At 42.0% G+C, this 18,797-nt stretch overlaps 1 long non-coding RNA gene across 3 annotated transcripts in view; it reads left to right on the forward strand.

The window, feature by feature from the left end:
• The first annotated feature begins 1,795 nt into the window (after positions 1 to 1,795).
• Positions 1,796 to 18,797, forward strand: part of LOC146785322 (uncharacterized) — an 85,840-nt gene continuing 68,838 nt past the window's right edge. For all 3 annotated transcript variants that reach the window (XR_014970963.1, XR_014970962.1, XR_014970964.1), the window contains exon 1: positions 1,796 to 1,906. This is a non-coding gene — a long non-coding RNA (uncharacterized LOC146785322). The remainder of the gene's footprint in view (positions 1,907 to 18,797) is intronic.

Consider the following 18,797-nt stretch of genomic DNA (forward strand, 5'->3'; position numbering starts at 1 on the left):
ACCTGCAACAGAAAATCGTCAACTTCTTTTCCAGGAATACTGACTTGGTCCCAGAAGTAAGCATGGTATGGGAAGCTTTTAAAGTTATGTTCAAGGACAATTGCCTGACTAGAAGGGGTGGGGTGTTGAGACCCCTTTGGGATGAGGTGGTGAAGCTAGAGGTGACCTTAAAGGCTTATGAATCACGGCTGTGGGTGTCTCCTATCCCAGATATATTGAAGTATATCAGAGCTACCATGGCAGACTTTCAGAAGACAGTGGACAGGAAGTCCCTGCACCATGGGAGGTACGCACGTGCCAGAGCTAATGGCGAAGGTTAGCAGCCGGGACATGCCCTTGCCACAATGATTATAAAGCCCTCCTCTGCCAATGATGTATTAGAGATACGCGTTGCTGATGGGATGATACACAGAGATACACTAGACATGACATCCCACACACTTTTTCCTCTTTCACGGCTCCTTTCACACTTCTAGCAGAACCCAACACTCCGATATCGATGCCTGTTTAGAAAGGGTCATATATTATGATGGCTGAGTGACACCCAAAGAAACTCCCTAGCTGCAATTATCAAGGAAGATGAAACCAGAGAGGCCATAATGCAACTACAATCTGGCAAAGGCCCTGGGCCGGTTGGCCTGCTGGAAGACTTTTATAAAATGTACATTGTCACTTTGATTCCAGTTTTGAAATCAGTGTACCAGGAGGCTAAAGCAAAAAGTCTGCTTCCACTTTCCATGAGAGTAGATGTATTAATTACCTGTTACGAAGTCACCCACCTGTACTCCGGTGTGTTCCTTTCCTGATGTTGCCTTTTCCCAACTCCACCTGGAACCAGCCAAAGCCGCAAGGTAGGAATCTCCTGCAGCGCTGTCTGATCCCCGGGGGGGGGGGGGGGGGGAGGGAAGGGGGGAATGGGAGAGAGAGAGAGACAAAATACTGCAAGTCTGGAATTGCCTTGGGAACTGCTTAATCCATGTCTCTCTCTGGAAGGACTGTTAGGGTCTCTGGAACCTGTTTGAATTCACTTCAACACTGTCCTATTGGGAATAGACATGCAAATAACATCATTAAACTACATTTAAATATATATATATATATTGTTCACTTCTTCGTACAGAGTACATGTATTTATTCAACGTACCGCGGAAAAGGAGAGCCCACGACTTGGCGCCCTTCCTGGATATAATAGTATGCCAACTAGTCTGTTAAGCTTATTTGTCCTTTTCAAGAAAACAAACCAAGATTGCGCTAATTAGTTTTAAATTTTCTGGATTTACACATAAGTTTCTGTAATTGTTTTTTAAAACTTTTACATTCTCATACCTTAAGCAGTTTTCAGGCGATGAATCTAAAGGATTAAAAAAAAAAGAAAAAAGAAACAACAAAGAAAATTCTGTTCTTGTGAACAAATATTCACTACCAGTTTAAAAGTTCGAGCCTTGTTGACTCTATTGAGCCCAAGAATCCAAAAACTGTCCAAATGAGTCTATCACAACATTCTCCGTATTTTTTTTGTCCTCCGTGAATACTGGAATGCGTTTCTCAAATAGTCTTTTCTTGTGTCATGCCAAAGCCGCTGTTAAGCGATTAAAATTAGTAGGAAATAAATAAACTCTTACCAAGTCTTCTGTTTCCTTCTAAATGAAAGTGACCGGAAAATGTTCTCAAGAGGTTACCTGGCAACCACGTTGTTTTAATGTTTCTCTTTTTCTTTGCAGGAAATCGAAGGGAATACCTCCAGCGAGCCAATGAGAAACCCAGCCGGAATCGAGGATCAGGAAGCACGAGAAGACGCAGGAGTCCTGAAGAAAAGCACCGGGCGAGCGAAGAGCCAGCCGGATGCCTTCTACAGGAGGATTCAGGGCTGTGTACCAAAAGCGGGAAGATTGCGAGCAGAGAACAGGTAGGTAACACTTAACGAAGCGAAGCGCTCAGATCAGGCGGGTGGAGGTTTAAATAGTCTTTGGGGCTTGTGCGCGTTTCTCAGTCAGTTTGCACGTGCGTCCTGAACTGCCGTTGGAAAACATGTTCTAAAGCGGCTCTCATTAGCATATTACATTAATTACTAATGTTGGCTTCTGAGAAGCATGCTTATGAATACTGTTGCACTGAAAATCGGTAACAACAAACATTGGCAAATACAACATTCATTGGCAATCCAAATAACATCTCTCAAGTATAATAATACAACACAATACGTGAAAATGGCATTGCCGATCTTCACCACACAACACAGGTGGAACTTTTGGCTCGCACATTAGTATGGTGAGGAATGTTTGGATACACACTTAACGTCTTTCGCAACATTACCTTGCTCAAGCCAGGAAACCCACCTGACTGTTGTGAATTTTTATAGACCTTTCGCTCATTGACTGTTGTATGAAAATACTAGCTGAAGTACATTTTATCTAATTGTACTTCCCTCCTAATGTCATTTTTGGTGAGACCTGACCAATCAGGCTTTATCCCAAGTCGATCCACTTCCCACACTCTGCACGCTGTTTGCCCTCCTACAGGACATCGATCCAGGCTTGGCAGCGGTGGCGGTCTTTCTTAATCCCACCAAGGCTTTTGATTCCCTGGAATGGGACACTCTCAAGACTGACCTCCGTCGCATGGGGCTCCCACACTGTTTTTGGACATGAATTGCATTTTAGTATTATGTTTGAATGTTAGTACAAGCTCTAGTAGTAAGCAGATTAGACTACGGCAATGCTCTTTTGGCAGCAGTAAATGAGTCGCTGGAAGCCAAACTACAGGTAGTCCAAAACATGTCAGCCAGGCTTGTTCTCAATCTCCTCCTGGCACCTCTCCTGCCCCATTGTTAAAGGAGCTGCACTGGCTGACGGTGAAGAAAGGAGCATTTTCAAGATCTGCTCTCTTACTTACAATGCTCTACAAGGCAAAGGACCCAGATATCTTCAATTAAAGATTAAACCGTACATACACAGCAGAAGCTTAAGTTAGTGTGATAAAGCCCTATTGTGTGTCCCCAGCATTAGTTTAGCGAGATGCGGGGGAAGAGCTTTCTCTTATCTTGCCTCTTACTATTGGAATAAGCTTCTGCTACATGTTCACACTTGTGCGAACTACTGAAAATTCAGGAAATTGTTGAAAGCCCATCGATTCAAAATTTCTTTATTTCTCATTCTGCTGATACTTGTTAAATTGGCTACAGCTCTGAGATACCCATGGGTGAGTTATGCGCTATAGTAAACTTAAATGACATAACAACATAACATAACTCCTCTATTCATAGTCCTATGGCTGGTGTCAAGGTTAATGGAGCAGTCTCAGTACCATTTAAAATTGCGAGGGGCGGGCGGCAGGAATGCTCATTGTCGCCTTATCTTTTTACCTTGGCCCCTAGTGTCAGTGATTTGCCAGCACCATAGTGAATATGCCATCCGGTACCCTTCGAGACATATCCTAGCCTTGCTATATGCAGACACCATCACTCTCTCCTTTAGGGACCCCCAACTCAGTTTAAATGGGGTACTCCGTGAATTTGTTACATTTGGAGGTTTCTCAGGCATCCAAATGAATTGGGGTGAAACCAACCTGTTCCCTCAACGCCATCCATGCAACAATTCATTGATTTCCTATTAAAGTGGTGTGACACTGAACTCTGCTACCTTAAAGTGATGGCGTCAAGGGACAACAAAGAAATCATCAGGACGAATTATGGTACAGTGCTGTCTAATATCACTGACAGCATTTCATGTTGGATCCCCATGCCTTTGTCCTTAGCGGGATGCATCTCACTTATGAAAATAGTTATTTTGCCCATTACTAATGTACTTGTTCCTTTATATTTCTATCTCGCAAGGATGCCACTTCTTCAAGGCCCTTTAGACGCAGATGATCTGGTTGACATGGGCTGGCAGGCAAGCCCGGACACAATGGGATGCGCATATACTGCCTTTTTCCAAGGGGAGGGTTTGAAGCCCCTGACTTGGAGCTAAACTCTTTATGGTCCCAAGCTCACTTGGCCTTCCATTGGTACAGATCCATCCCTTTCCTTCCACATTTAGCTATAGAACAGGGATACATGGCTCCCATTCCTCCAACCTCCTATTTGGACACCCAAACCAAACCTTCAACGCATATAAACTTCACGGTTGCGTCTACCTCTCTAGCTTGGTCCAAGATGGCTCAGAAGCTGGGCAAGTCACAAATATACTTCCCCCTTACCCCCTTCCATATACCACACATCTCTTACCAGTCACACATGATACTGCCTGTCGGCAAGTAAGTATGGTCTAACTAAATGGAGAGACCTCTATAGTGAGGGCTAATTTAAAGACAGAACTACCTTCTTTGCAGGTAAACAACCAACCCCCCTTGATGTCTTCCTATATATACGGATAAGGCATGAGGCAAGGACTGCCACTCCAGACTTACCGTGTGAACCCCTGCCCTCAACACACTGTAAATGCTACTCCAAGCTGACACACCAAGCCATCTAGTATCCCGCCTATACTCAACTGCTCAGCTAGAGATTCCTCATACTGGGGATCACCTCCCGTCCCAATGGGACATAGACCTAGGCGCTCCCTGACCAATGACCACTCCCGTTTTTGCTCCACAAAGGCAGGTAAAATAGCTTCCAGAAGTAAACTACGGATAATTCATTACAAATGTCTTCACAGATTGTACAATACACCGGTGAGACTACATAAATACTGAGTCCATCCTGATGACACTTGTGATAGGTGCGGCATGGTGGGCGTGGACTTCTTGCATCTGGCATGGTCCTGTGCTTCCAAACAAACATACTGGAGGGGTGTGACCACAGCACTTACAGACAAGACGGGTACACCAGTGTGACTCACACCACTTATGGGGCTGCTGGGTTTTACCAGGGAAGCCGAAGCCAGCTTTAGGAAATATGTGGGATTGAATTTAATCATTGCAGAATCGGCTTTAGATGGGGTCATGACAGAGCACCCAAATTCAAAGAGTGACTGACTGACCTGACCCACTGTCAAGATCAATTGACTATCAATGCGGAACTCCTGCCCCCTAACCCCGTCCCTGGAATATCCAGGAAGCCCTACATAACTATTTGCTCAATCACCCACAAAGCGATGCAGCGACAACTGAGCCTGCGCACTTATTGTAAACAGCTACTTGCGTCAAGGGGCTCGCGCTTCCATTCAACGATGAAACATTGAACCCCCCTCTTCCATACTAAACCAGGGAAAGGTCCCCTTATTTACCCTACTAACCCTCTCCGGCCTACCAGCTACTGTGCTCTATGAAGCACCTGCCCACGCACTCACAAGTCAACCTGCACCCGGTCACCTTGCCAATAATAACTGCTTTCTACAGTCTTTATGAACTGCGATTAAAAGATGAAATGATGTGAAACGAGTCATGGCTAAGATAAATGAGATGTATTACTTTCTCTGACAAGGACGTGAAATATGTTTTTAAAAAATGTGTACGTTGAAAGTCTGACTGCTTCTTTTGTCGGCTGTATTAACAAACAAAAAACAATAAAGACATTTCTAAAAGAAACAAAAAGACGGACACCATCCAGGTAATAGAAAATCAATTCTTAAGCTCGACTGGTCCAGGCACCTCAATGCACCCCGGCTTTTTCAGCAGTCCATCTAGAGCTGGGAAGCCATCATATAGCTGATGTGGGCACTCTCAGTCTACTTTGTTGGCTAAAGATCTGGACTAGAGAGGATCTACAGGTTAATAGGCACATTTTATCGGATTGTATTTCCCTCAATGCTGCGCACAGAACCCCCATGTTAGCCTCTGTGAAGGCGGCTTTTGCCTCCATAGGATGAGGGAATACATTTCTGACACCCCAATCATTCACATCCTAAGATTTAAAGGTTGTAAAAGGGTTGTTTCTTGAGTGGTCATGGCTAACCCGTGAAGTGGCTGAACAAAAGAAACCCTTGGTGAGAGCCCCCATGCTCCTATAAACAGCTCAGGGTATGGAGCATTGTTTAGTACAGGTACCAAACAGGTGAGACAGATTTTTGTTGGCAAAATTTCGATTTGGTAAATCATCACATCTCTTGGCCTCACCCTGTGGTAGGGTTCAAGCAGGATGTAGGTTGCCCTGCGGCTGAAACAACAGGTCTCCACAGGACACTCTACATTTTATAATGTTTTGCGATTATTTTATCCAGCCTAGGAAGCAGTTTTTAGTCCCTCTGCTAAAAAGTCTAATTTTTACACAGGTGCGACATGCCCTCGTTTATCTGCAGATGCTTCCGAACGCTCCTGTTTTATTTGCAGTGGTCAGTTTTTTATGGGCTGCATGGATGTCTAGGCGGTGAAGACCTGATTGAATACTGATTTACTGTATATGGAGTTTTTAACTTTATTGATAGTTTATTGGATCTTTTTACCAATTTTATATGACTGTTTTATCTGCTGTTTGCATTATTGATTGGATTTTTTTATGTTTGCTTCAGTCAACCGAATAAAGATTTTATTATGATGATGATAAGAGCCAGGGCCACCATCACGACAGAAGTTTAAATGTGGAAGCTACAAGATGTGCTTAGAATATAGAATTGTATATTTATTTACAATTGTAAATATTTGGCACACTGGGTGGTTTCGAAATTATGCAATAGAATGCCAAGATCATATATTTCTATATGCAATTAGTTACCACTCTGAGAAGAGACTGATGTAATTTAAATGTAACATTTAAGTACACCGTTTGTTGACTTGCTGCAAACTTAGTTAAGGACACTACATTGCATGTTGAGAAATATCTTGACTACAACCCTCCTCTTCCCAAAATTATTTGACTAATATCTGCCCTTAAAAAGCCCTACAGACCCATGATGCTAAACCCACACTCACATTTTGACCTGTGGTTCATCCGCCATCTCAGAGGCTGTCCACACGCATTTTCGAGATTTGCAAATCTCTGACCTGAATTTAATTTTGAAATGGTTCATAATGAAATCTTATCTGCGGGGTCAGTGTTGGTCTTGGCTCAAACTTTAGAGCAGGGCTTTTGGGATTTTGCCTTTTTCAATAGTATAACACGATTTGCAGAACCCACCGAGGGTATTTGGCATAAGAAATAAATATGTTTGCCAGTTTCAGCTTGATTGAGCCTTGTCCATGACCCCTTTCACAGCCCTTTTACTGCTAATATGTCCACTGCTAGTATCAAAAGGGACAGTTTTGAGAAAGCAGCGATTGCAGGCACAGGTTTTCAGTAAAGTATAATATGGCATCACTAGTAAGCACTCTGCTCTCACCTCACTCTTTATGGGTGAACAAATATGGCATAGGTCTGGAAAACAACATACTAGAGGGTGCAGAAACCTTCCACCATGCATCGCTGGGGAGAAACCTTAGATCTCAGGAGGAGGTGTTGTCATTGCTATGATTCCTCCTTATGAGAGGAACACATTTTTAAATCTTTAAAATATGGGGAAAGAGCAAAGGTTATCTTTGGCGGCAAACAGGGATGTTTCTCATATTCCCTGAATACTAACACAATCTATGGAAGAATCTATCTTTCTAGTCATGGTCAGAAGTGTCTCCCAGATGAAACAGCCGAGTTGTGCCAGTAGCCCAGATGAACAGAATAGAATGGCTTTTACTGGTCATTATACAAATATCCTACATGGAATACTGGCAGGACGCCAGGGCCAATAAAAAAGTGTGTACCCTTCAAAAATGAATATGATCAGCGAGCCCATGCCAGTACATCCCGCAGGACACCCCCACAGCACAATGTGACGGGGGAGTGGAACAAATAGTGTAAAGCATAAGTACTTCTAAGACACAGTGCAGACATCTGCTGTGGGGTCCATCCTCTATGTGTGGTGACAGACAAACAAAAAAGGAGGCAGATCAGGTGGCCAGAGAGACGGTCATTAGGACAGGTGCGTTCCAGCTGTCATAGACACATCTGTGCCAACCTGATTCCAGTCAATCTTTTATTGACAAAGATTCCCCTTAGGGTGCGTTAATGGTTTCTCATACCCTTCCTGAGAGACGGCAGGGCTTTGGAGTTGAATGATTTATGTATGTTGGAAAGGCCAGAAATTTGAAGGGAACCTCCATTTTGTGTTGCAGTCATCATCACCATCACAAAAGCTGTATTAGGTTTCAGACATAGAACCATGAAAGCACGACAATAAGAGAAATATTTCATTAAAAAAGAGTAAAAAATTATAAATACATAAACATTTATTGTATGAGAAAGAAAGTACATAAAATATCAATAATAAAAACAGAACCTTTATAAAATATTAGGACAATAAGATATGCAGTTGCATAATCTTCTATCAGTCAGTAACACGCTCACATTCCATATCAGTATAAACCTCCATAAACATTTGGGCACAGCTGAACATCTTTCAAGGGAGCACAGTCGTAATAAAAAAAAGCAGAGCTGATCTGCATTGTCTACATTTAAAATGTTGCAAAGGCGGCTTTAGGAGTTGTGTCTGTGGTACCTCTTAGAATCATTGTTCACTGACACCATCACATGAGCATCTGGTGAGAATGGGGGACCAGTCATTTTCTCTCAAGAAGGACACAAAGCGATGAAGATTATTGCATCGAGACTTAGGGGGCTATTATAATTGCGGGCGGATCGCCACCGCCAGTATGGCGGTGGCAATCCGCCCGCCATTATCCACCGCCCGCATGCAATTTACCCCCCGCCTGATTATGTTGGCGGGGGGTACTGCGGCGGACGGAAAGACGGTCTGCCGCTTTTCGGCCCGATTGATGAGTCGACCCGGCGGAAAAGGTTTGAATATGGTGGCGGTGTCTGTTAGATACCGCCATCCATATTACTATGCATGCAGGGATCAGCCTTTCTGTGGCGGCATTGCCGCCACAGAAAGGCATGCGGATTTCGCAGTTAGGGGCCTGTTGCGAGCCCCCAGGATGTTAGTGGGGTGGGGGGCACATGGGGGGTATCTATGGTACCACCCTGCATTTGCATGCACAACATGGCAGGCACCGCACGGTGCCTGCCACGTTGTGCATGTAAATGCACAGTGTGCAGCCACAGCATTGTGACGGGCGGTGCTGTGTGCACCGCCCGCCACAATGATGGGGGATGCTACCGCCACCGTGGTGGTGGCATCCTAATTGCCGGTGCAGGACCGCCGTACCACTGCCGGCCGGTCCCAGCACCGCAAGGGTGTCCGCCCACCATCCTAATAGGCCCCTAGGTTAAAAACAAATCTATTTTGGAGAATGTGCACATGTTTCTGATCGAATTTATGCCCTCGTTAGTTAACCCGTTTTCATGATTTTGAACACTAGGCTTTCCGCACGCCCTGTAGAATCTTCCATTATCCACCACATTAATTGAAATGTATTTAATGTCCGCCTTCATAACTCCATATAGGGAGGAGGGGTTATTAAAAAATCCAATCTGCCCAGCCTACCACAATAGGCCTTGACATATTCAAGCCATGGAATTTTACCAGCACAATCCAAACATAAACAGTCAATAACAATCTTCCTCGGGCTGAGGCCAAATTCTGTGCCACAGAAGAAAAATAGCATGTAACCTATGAAGATCTTCAAGGAAACACAAATAGGTAGAAACTCTTTGTGTAGCTGAAAGGTACTTTTAAACACAGACGTTTTCTGTGAGCTGCAACTTTTCTAATTTAGCATAGCCCCAGACTCCTGCCCCATATCGGGCCAAGGAGATACATTTTGCTCTATAAATAATACATAATTCTTTAAGAGGATTTCTCCCTAATTTTACTGAAGAGATATTTAGCACAGCAATTGATTTATTCATCTGCATTGTTCTGACTATTACAAGCTGTGCCCAACTGCCCTGAACATCAAACAACAATCCCTAATAGGAAAAGGTGGATGTCAGGTCAAGCTTGGTATTGGTCTTTAAACAATTTGTGGAGTATCAGTTCTTGCTTCCTCAAGGACTCTGCTCAAATATTTTATAGAAAGTGTCAAAAGAAATGGTGCTTGGACACAGCCCTGACGTACTCTGCTGTCAATAGTAAACTACTGTATCCACTCCCCATGAATCCCAAACCTAACTCTAGCATTAGCACCAGAGTAGACTTATCTAAAAAAATGAGTAGGAGATGCTCTATGTCCATCTCAATCATCACACTCCATGATTTACTGATATTTGCACAGTCAAAAGCATTGGAATAGGGTACGGGCGAGTACGCGTATCCATACGCGTACTCGTCCGTACTCTATTCCAGGATCTCGAAAGTGCTCCTGTCCTGGTACTTACCTTAAAATTTTGTAATTGCCCTTGGTTGTGAATCACCAACCTATTCAGCCGGGACGGAATTACAACCGGCGGAGAGAATCTACTATCTCAGACCATCTGCCCTACTGCCCTGAAGAAGTCGTGGGTTCACACCCTGACGAAACACTTGTTGGCTGGGCATCTAATCACCGATTAAAACTTCAAAGAAAGAAAACACTACTTGACTGCTGTTATAATTGTATTCTTTGTGACTGACAGTAATTCAAACTGTTGATACTATCATGTGTGCACAGGTCATCTGTATTACTTAAATCTTAGACTCCGGTCTACTTTGGGGGTTCAGGGTTATCCTCCCACCTGTAGCACCGTGCTAATTTACTTTGCTATATACTTCACGTACACCCGAGAAGGCGCCACCGCATACCGCATCACTTCAAACCCCCTGTGATATTTTGTATAAATGAATATATATATATACATAAACATGTAATATAAATATAAAAATAATATATATATATAATAAATTAAATTATTATTATTAATATTTATTTGTAAATAAATTTTTTACCCTACATTAACTATAACAGTAGGGAAAAAGTTGCATAGCGGAGGGGTTAAAATTATTATTCCCACTCCAGTAATTGCAACAGTAGGGAAAGTGTTGGATAGCTGGAGGGTAAAAATTACTATTCCCACTCCAGTGAGTGCACCAGTAGGGAAAGTGTTGGATAGCCGGTTGGTAAAAATTACTATTCCTATTCCAGTAAGTGCAACGGTAGGGAAAGTGTTGGATAGCGGAGAGGTATAAATTAATATTCTCACTCCAACAAGTGTAACAGTAGACCACGGGGAAAAATTAAATATTTTCCCCTCGTCATCGTCTGTTGTAATCACCCACCACCTGGCCCCACCGTCGCTCTTACCTTCACGGGCCACGGCAGAGGACCACTCAACAATTCTGGCAGTGTATCTCATGCTCTGCTCTTGCTCTGCAACCCTCAGCTCTGAAAGTTATGAACGTGGAAGGCATAAACCAACAAGAGGACAAAACAAGCTCAACATGAGTTCAAATGTTATACTGTCTAACCAAGCCCAATTGAATTATGCTGCTTTGGAGGACCATATTATGTAGCAGGGTTGACAAAATTATGCAGCAAGAAAAGGCAAATTATGTGACTTCCTGCTGCACATTTAGTGCTAGTATTACCACAGTTTTTGTGTTTTTCCATGTTAGTTCTGTCTAGGCAAATGTTTCACTTCATTAGTACCAGTTTAACACCCAAGAACAACCATAAATAACACACAGGTGATCGGTCAACCTTTCTGAAGGTCCTTCTCATGCATTGCAACATGGGTCGCTGCATTTTTAATAACTCTTGATCCATTTGAGCTAGAAACTATTTGTTTGGCAAATTCTGGAGATTATGCAGCAGATGATAGATTATGTGCAGTTGCTACAAATTGAACATTTTGAGCAAAATGCAGCGGTTGCAAAATTGCATAATTCTAGTGGCCATGGCTATATCCTAGACTTGGGCATCAACCAAGTAGTTGATGTACCAACTCACACATGGATCAAGCATTATACTAAGCATTCTCTCAAAATATTTAAACCTCAAAACTAATGGTGCCACATTCTGCCTCACAAATATCATTTATGAGCATAGACCACAAAGGAAGATGAAAAAAGGTTTGTATTTATATAGCACTTGTTACCCATGATGGGGTGTTGATGCGCTTTTTTTTCGGCGGGTAGCACGCTACTCCGGAACCCATAAAGGATTAGTGGTGAATTAGTATAGTGAAGTATGAAAGTAATTTGAGTGGTGGATATTAGTCAGTTATTTGGAGTGAGAAGGATAGCGGAGGGATAGAAGAGTGAAAGAAACGTTTGCATTTATATAGCGCTTGATACCCCTGATGGGGTTTTGAGGTACTTTTTTTGGCGAGTAGCAAGCTACTCTGGAACCTATAAAGGATTAGTGTTGATAATTAGTATAGTGAAATATGAAAGTAACTTGAGTGGTGGATATGTTATTCAGTTATTTGGATTGAGAAGGGTTGGGGAGGGATAGAAAAGGGAAAAAGGTTTGCATTTATATAGCGCTTGTTACCCCTGATGGAGTGTTGAAGTGCTTTATTGGTGAGTAGCACGCTACTCCGGAACCCATAAAGGATTTGTGTTGAAAATTAGTATAGTGAAATATGAAAGTAATTTGAGTGGTGTATATGTTTTTCAGTTATTTGGATAGAGAAGGGTAGCGGAGGAATAGCAGAGGGAAAAAGGTTTGCATTTATATAGTGCTTGCTACCCCTGATGAGGTGTTGAAGTGCTTTTTTGGTGAGTAGCACGCTACTCTGGAACCCATAAAGGATTAGTTATAAATTAGTATAGTGAAATATGAAATTTGAGAAATGAACATGTTAGTCTGTTATTTTGATTGAAAAGGATAGTGGAGGGATAGAAGACTGAAGGATTTAGACTTTTTTTTGGAGCTCATAGCAGTAGAAAGAGGCTTTGGAATGAGTAAAAAGGGATATGTAGGAGAAGAGTCAGAGGGAAGAGTTTAGAAATGCTTGTTTTGGGGGATCGGTATAGTAAAAGAGTTGTCTGATGATGCACGGGGGGGTAGAGTATGGGAGAGTCTAGAAAGGGTTATTTTGCGGGATCATAAGAGTGGTATGGGGTTTGGTATAACTGAGAGAGTGGATGGATGTAGAGGATATATTGAAAGAGGTATAGGGTGAGAAATAGGGTAGTGCATTGGAAAGAGTAGTAGAAAGAAGTTTGAGAGGAGTCACAAAGTTGGGGTAGAAGATATATTGAGAGTAGTATAGGGTGAGAAATAGGATAGTGCATTGGATATGCTGAAATGGAAGAAAGTGATAAATATATAGATCCATAAGTACATGGAAAGTATATAGATGCATAAAGGACGTAGGTATATGTAGATTAAAGATATTGATGGAGGTATAGGATGAGAAATAGGGTAGTGCATTGGATATGCTTTTTAGGGAAAAAAGTAATAAATATATAGATCCAAGTACATGGAAGGTATATAGATGCATAAAGGAAGTAAAAAGATGCGTTAGGTAAACTCTGGTTTTCAAGTGTTATTGTACTTTAAACATTTATTTGTATTTATTTTTTAACAACATAATTATTCTACATATTTATACAAAGCAATACACAAAGATAGGTACATATCTGTAGTAAAATAAATGTTTATATACGGAGGCATATGCTGTAAATTTCTGTTTGCATATGGTGCTCATGTGGGAAAGAGCCAATTTTTGAGTAGTTTTCTGAAGATAAGGTGGTTGTCTGTGGATCTTATGTTGGGGGGAAAAGAGTCCCATAGTTTAGCTGCTTGAACAGAGAAGGATGTGCCACCTATGTTTTTTTTCGTGTATCTTGGGATTTTGAGGCGAGGTGCTACTTTAGAGCAGAGGTTCCTTTGTTGAATTTGTTTGGTGATTTTATTCCTGATGAAGAGAGGTCCCATTCCACGTATTGCTTTGTGGGTGATACAAAGCAGCTTGAACGTGTATCTTCTGGCAACCGGTAACCAATGCAGGGCTTTCAAGGCAGGTGAGATGTGGTCTTGTGGTTTGATATGCAAGAGGTGTCTGGCAGCCGAGTTCTGAATCAGTTGTAGTCTTTTCATGGTTGTTGAAGTTGATCTGTGGGAGAGGCTATTGGCGTAATCGAGTTTGGACAGAACAAGGGAGATGGTAGCTTGAACCTTGTTAGTAAGGATTTCTCTTTCTGTGAAGACATGTAGGTAACAATATCAAACACTTTTGGAGCCTGTAAATGATACATTTAAGAAATATAAATTTCATGTATTTATTTAAAAATGGTTTATAGGATTATTAGATTAAGATTTAACAATTAATGACGTTATGCAATTAATAATTATATATCCATTTTTTGTTGATGTGCTCTTGGTTTGTGCTTTAGTTCCCAGCTGTTTTTCACTTCTTGTACTTGGTGTTCAGTCTTTTTGTGTTTTGCTCTATATTCAAAATGTAGAATAAAAAGACAATGGGTCTTATTCACAAAGTTAAGATTGTATTTGTAGATGCAGTTACTTGTAGCTCTACTCTCTATTTTTTTATATCCACCATTGGTGAGTGGAGATTTACACCTAAGTGTGTACTTACTTGTTTCCAGTGAGGTCTTATAGACTCCTATGACCAAATCTTTGGCTGTAAAGCTGCAGTAGGTAACTTTAAGACTGTATGTTATGTTCCACCTGATTGGTGGAGACTTCTACCACTGGGTGGAGACCTCCGAATTGAAGGAAATAGGTATATACTATGCACAGGACCCAAAACATACACACCTGACACCCATTCCATTTTGACCCTTCTGTCAAAAGACAGCCACATACAGCCTCCGAGAGGCAGAACATAAAATTCAAGAAGACGAGGAACTTCACTGAGGATGGGACAACCCTTGTAGTTAAAATTGTGTTAAAACGCCACAAATAACTACATGGATTGGCTCCATACAACCTTAGTAGAGCAGAGGTAGCATGCTTGTGGCTGCAGGTCACACACTCAAATGTATTGGGGAGTAGTCACGCACCGTGGGGAAAAATAAAAGAAGGCAGAATGATAGAAGGTGTGTGTAGGAGAAGTTCTTTAGGATTCAGATGGTGACAGATGTTCCTTGAGGTGGATGTAGGTCCTGTCTCAATTTCACCACTCAGGAAAGGTATATACTTACCACGTTGCGTTCTCGCCTGCTATATCGGCTGCCTGCTGCAGAGACCCCTAAAACAATGCCATGTGAAACCTAGCCCCACTCTCTATCCCTAGGTGTTATTCTACTGCCACTCATACATCTCTGTGGCAGACTGCCCTACAGTGTTATAGAGACATCACACATATATCCCTCAAATACACCCCTCAAATTCATTACAGTTTATATTAATCACCTTTTACTCTTCCTTCCTCTCATACGGACATCAGTACAAGGAATGTGGTCACTACAGCTGGTGCAGGAGTACTTCCTAATGCTGCAGTGTAAAACACAGGGCATATCTTCAAACACAACTCTACAACACACACAGGGATGCCCCTATGCTATTAATGTCAATAACATATTACAGAGTATTTGTATACCTTTGTTTATTGGGCCACAACTGATTTTTGGTATTTAATTTTGATGATCCAATTTGCTTATCTATAACATGCCATATTTTTAAACCAAATTATGTTTACCCACTTCGTATTTCAATCTACATTTAAGGTCCTGTGTTGCATTCTATCCATCAGCTGCTGCCACCTCTACTCCTAGCACGTCACTCAAACAAGGACCATAAAAACTGAGACCGACCACACACATCACACGGATGTTAGCGACTGATAAGAACACCATCTGCTCTTTTGTATTTCGGTCAAACATAGCTCCCTCTATGGAAGTGACAGGATAGGTGTATGTCTACTGTCACATATCCCTATATCCATCCATGTTCCCATCTTATACAATTTTTGACTGTGATGTAGTTTGTTACTTTTCCTGGTGCTATGACATGGCATTGTAATGTGAGCCCAATAATCTTTCCTTAAGGCCTCCCCTGAGGTTCTTGAACCGCAACAACACTTCTCATCTCACAGAGCCTGAAGAGGACTCCCTGTTGCAAACATTACAGCTTATCCTGTGCCTGAGGACATCACCTTAGAAAGGGTGCCCTATCAGATTATGGGGCCCACTGAGACCTTTGCAATTGCCTTATGCGCTTAAAGTTTCAATGAATGATTGTTGTAATACCCGGGTCTATTTCAGATGATTGAGACATTGAGACTGGTAAAATAATGATGTCTGACTTACAGGCATATGCTGCTTTGAATAATGAAAACCCTTATTTGAACTCAGAAAATTTCAAAGAAATAGATTGCTATCACTATTATGCACATTATTTCATCCAGAGGACTAGCTATCCTAGAGAAATTCACAATTACACATTATGGAAACATTGTGAGACTCAGCCTACTGAAAGCCACCCTAATTTCTTAAAGAAATTCCCTTACTTTTAGAGTGCTGATAGATTACACCCATCACTCTTCTATTTTACAGAGAAGCCACAGCAGCTTCCCAAAAACCTACGGCCCGATTCACAAAGGTAAACTTAGACCAAAAGTCTAGGTTTACGACTTTCGGTATTCACAAATGGCAAATATGAGTAGTATCTTTACGTTCACACTTGGGCTAGAATCACCGCACTCGTGTTCAGTTTCCGCACCCAGACCGGAATCTCTGCACTTGGGCACAGGAAGTTTGCTTTCATCTGACATACCTGTGTCAGTGCCTACCATCCCCTCAACCAGCTCCAGGCGAAACCCATTAGCCCAACAGCCAAATCCCAGCCGTGCACTCAGAGGTAAACATTCAGGCCCGGCCCAGAGTAAGTGTAATTACAAACCCCTGCAAACCATCAATACTACCTGCAATCCCATAACTACAAACTACATAAAAGCACCACACATTCAAGGCCCTGGTTTGGCCACACAGACTCTTTGCCTGTCTGCGCCTTGCATCCACCATGTTACCAATGAGGAACAAGAGAAATTATAGTGAGGAGGTGACCACTAAGATAATACAGTTCTTAGTGAGACACCACAAAATACTGCTCGGCCTTATTTATTAGGTTTTGCCGTAGGGCAGCACAGCAGGCCTTCCTGCTGCTCTTCCCTATGGCAAGACAAAAGAAAAGGGCAGGAATGCACAGTATCTATCAGATACGGCGCATTCCTGTCCTTTTCCCCTGCGCTGGCGCACAATGGGCTGCTGTGCGCCAACACAGGCACCTTTGCACCATGGTGCAAGGGTGCCTGCTTTGCGGGAATGATTATTTTTGTACAGGAAGGGAAACCTTTCTGTACAAAAATAATCACAAGAGGCTTTTTCCTCTTGTGCTGCAGAATGCACCACACATAGAAACAGGATAAGACGAGGAGAAATAAAGATATTTCTCCTCATTGTGCCTCCCTTATGCCTCCCCTGGGGAGGCGTAAGCTTTTGGCACTGCCTCAGATTTACGATTTCTCATAAATCTGGGGCAGTGTCAGTCAGTCAGTCAAAAATAACTTTATTTCACCGACACAATGATGGCATAAAAAGTATACTACAGATAAAACATTTTTCAATATTACAGTAAGCTTAAAATACAAGGGTTACAGCAAAATTACCAAAGAAGGAAACACGTTAAAATATAATATTCCTATTATAGAGGTAAAAGGGAAGAAGTTCATATACACACACAGTTATTAACACAGTTCGATAAATTGATTCCTCTATTAAGTATAAAATTAGCAGATTGAACGTCTCTTTTTTTAGAGCAGATAAAAAGAAAGACGTCAATGAAAGACATGTAAAAGGCTCAGATAATAACTGCAGGAAGTAAACGGCCACAGGACACTGTCTAAAATCAATTTTACGCATAAGGGGTACAATAAACCTTTTCCTTTCATCACAATAAAATTTACAAAAAAACAAAAAGTGCAAATCATTCTGAATAGATCGATCATCACATGTACAAAATGGGCGATCGGAGATTACATAGATATTACGGGGAAGACCCAACATCAAGGGGATGTAGTTTAGCCGAAATCTCACCAAAATATATCTGTGTCATAAATTAGTGACAAACGATAGATAGGTTGAGTTCACATCCATTTGCGTTATGCTAGGGACCGCCAGGAATGCTCAAAAGGCCATGAATGTTGCTGGGAACGCCCCCAGTAGCACCCATTGCACGCCACACACCACACACTGGGAAGATGCAGGACCGTGGTAAGTATACCTAAGAATGACTTTAACTAATGCTCTTGCTTCAAAAAAGCGTATTAAATGTCTGCAGTATGTTGTGTGTGTCTAATATCACTGTTGTCACTCATCTCCTTATGCTTACATATGGCTCATAACACTATCGCACTTCATAACATGTTGGTTATTGAAAGAAAGACTCAAAAGGAATGGTAAGCTAATACACCACTTACCTAATTGCTAACATTGTCTCTTATGAAGAGGAGCAGACACAACTGGGTTGAAAATCCATGCCATGGATAATCTCTACATTAATCCCAGGGCCCAAAATGTATTGGCAATTGATGTGAATGAGGGCTGTGTGGATTTCAGCAGGGTTATGGTTGGGGAGGAGGGTTGGGACTGGTAAGGTGGGTGTGGAAGAAGTGAAGCATTTACATCTGGTGGCTGATCTGTACAAGGTGAAACCAGGAAAGGTTGGATCATCCCAGCTTCTCCCCTTGACTAAATTGTGTGACCCTAGCCAAATATTGATTTTCACTCTGCCTCCTCTGCCACCATAATCACATATAAGCTAACCTTTAAATATATGACTTCAGGGTGTGTGCTGTACAAAACCTTGTTCAGTATTAGGTAATACAGACTATGATGTTGTTCATGTATAATGGGACCACAGGGCATCCAAAGAGCACACACCACAAATGTTTGATCTCCCACTCCATAATGGGCATTGTTTTCTCAGTGGAGGAGGAAGGGGTGAAATGACTGTATCCCAAATATTAGCTTATAATTATACAT

Source organism: Triturus cristatus, chromosome 11 (assembly GCF_964204655.1).
Source record: "Triturus cristatus chromosome 11, aTriCri1.1, whole genome shotgun sequence".
Lineage (NCBI taxonomy): Eukaryota > Metazoa > Chordata > Amphibia > Caudata > Salamandridae > Triturus > Triturus cristatus.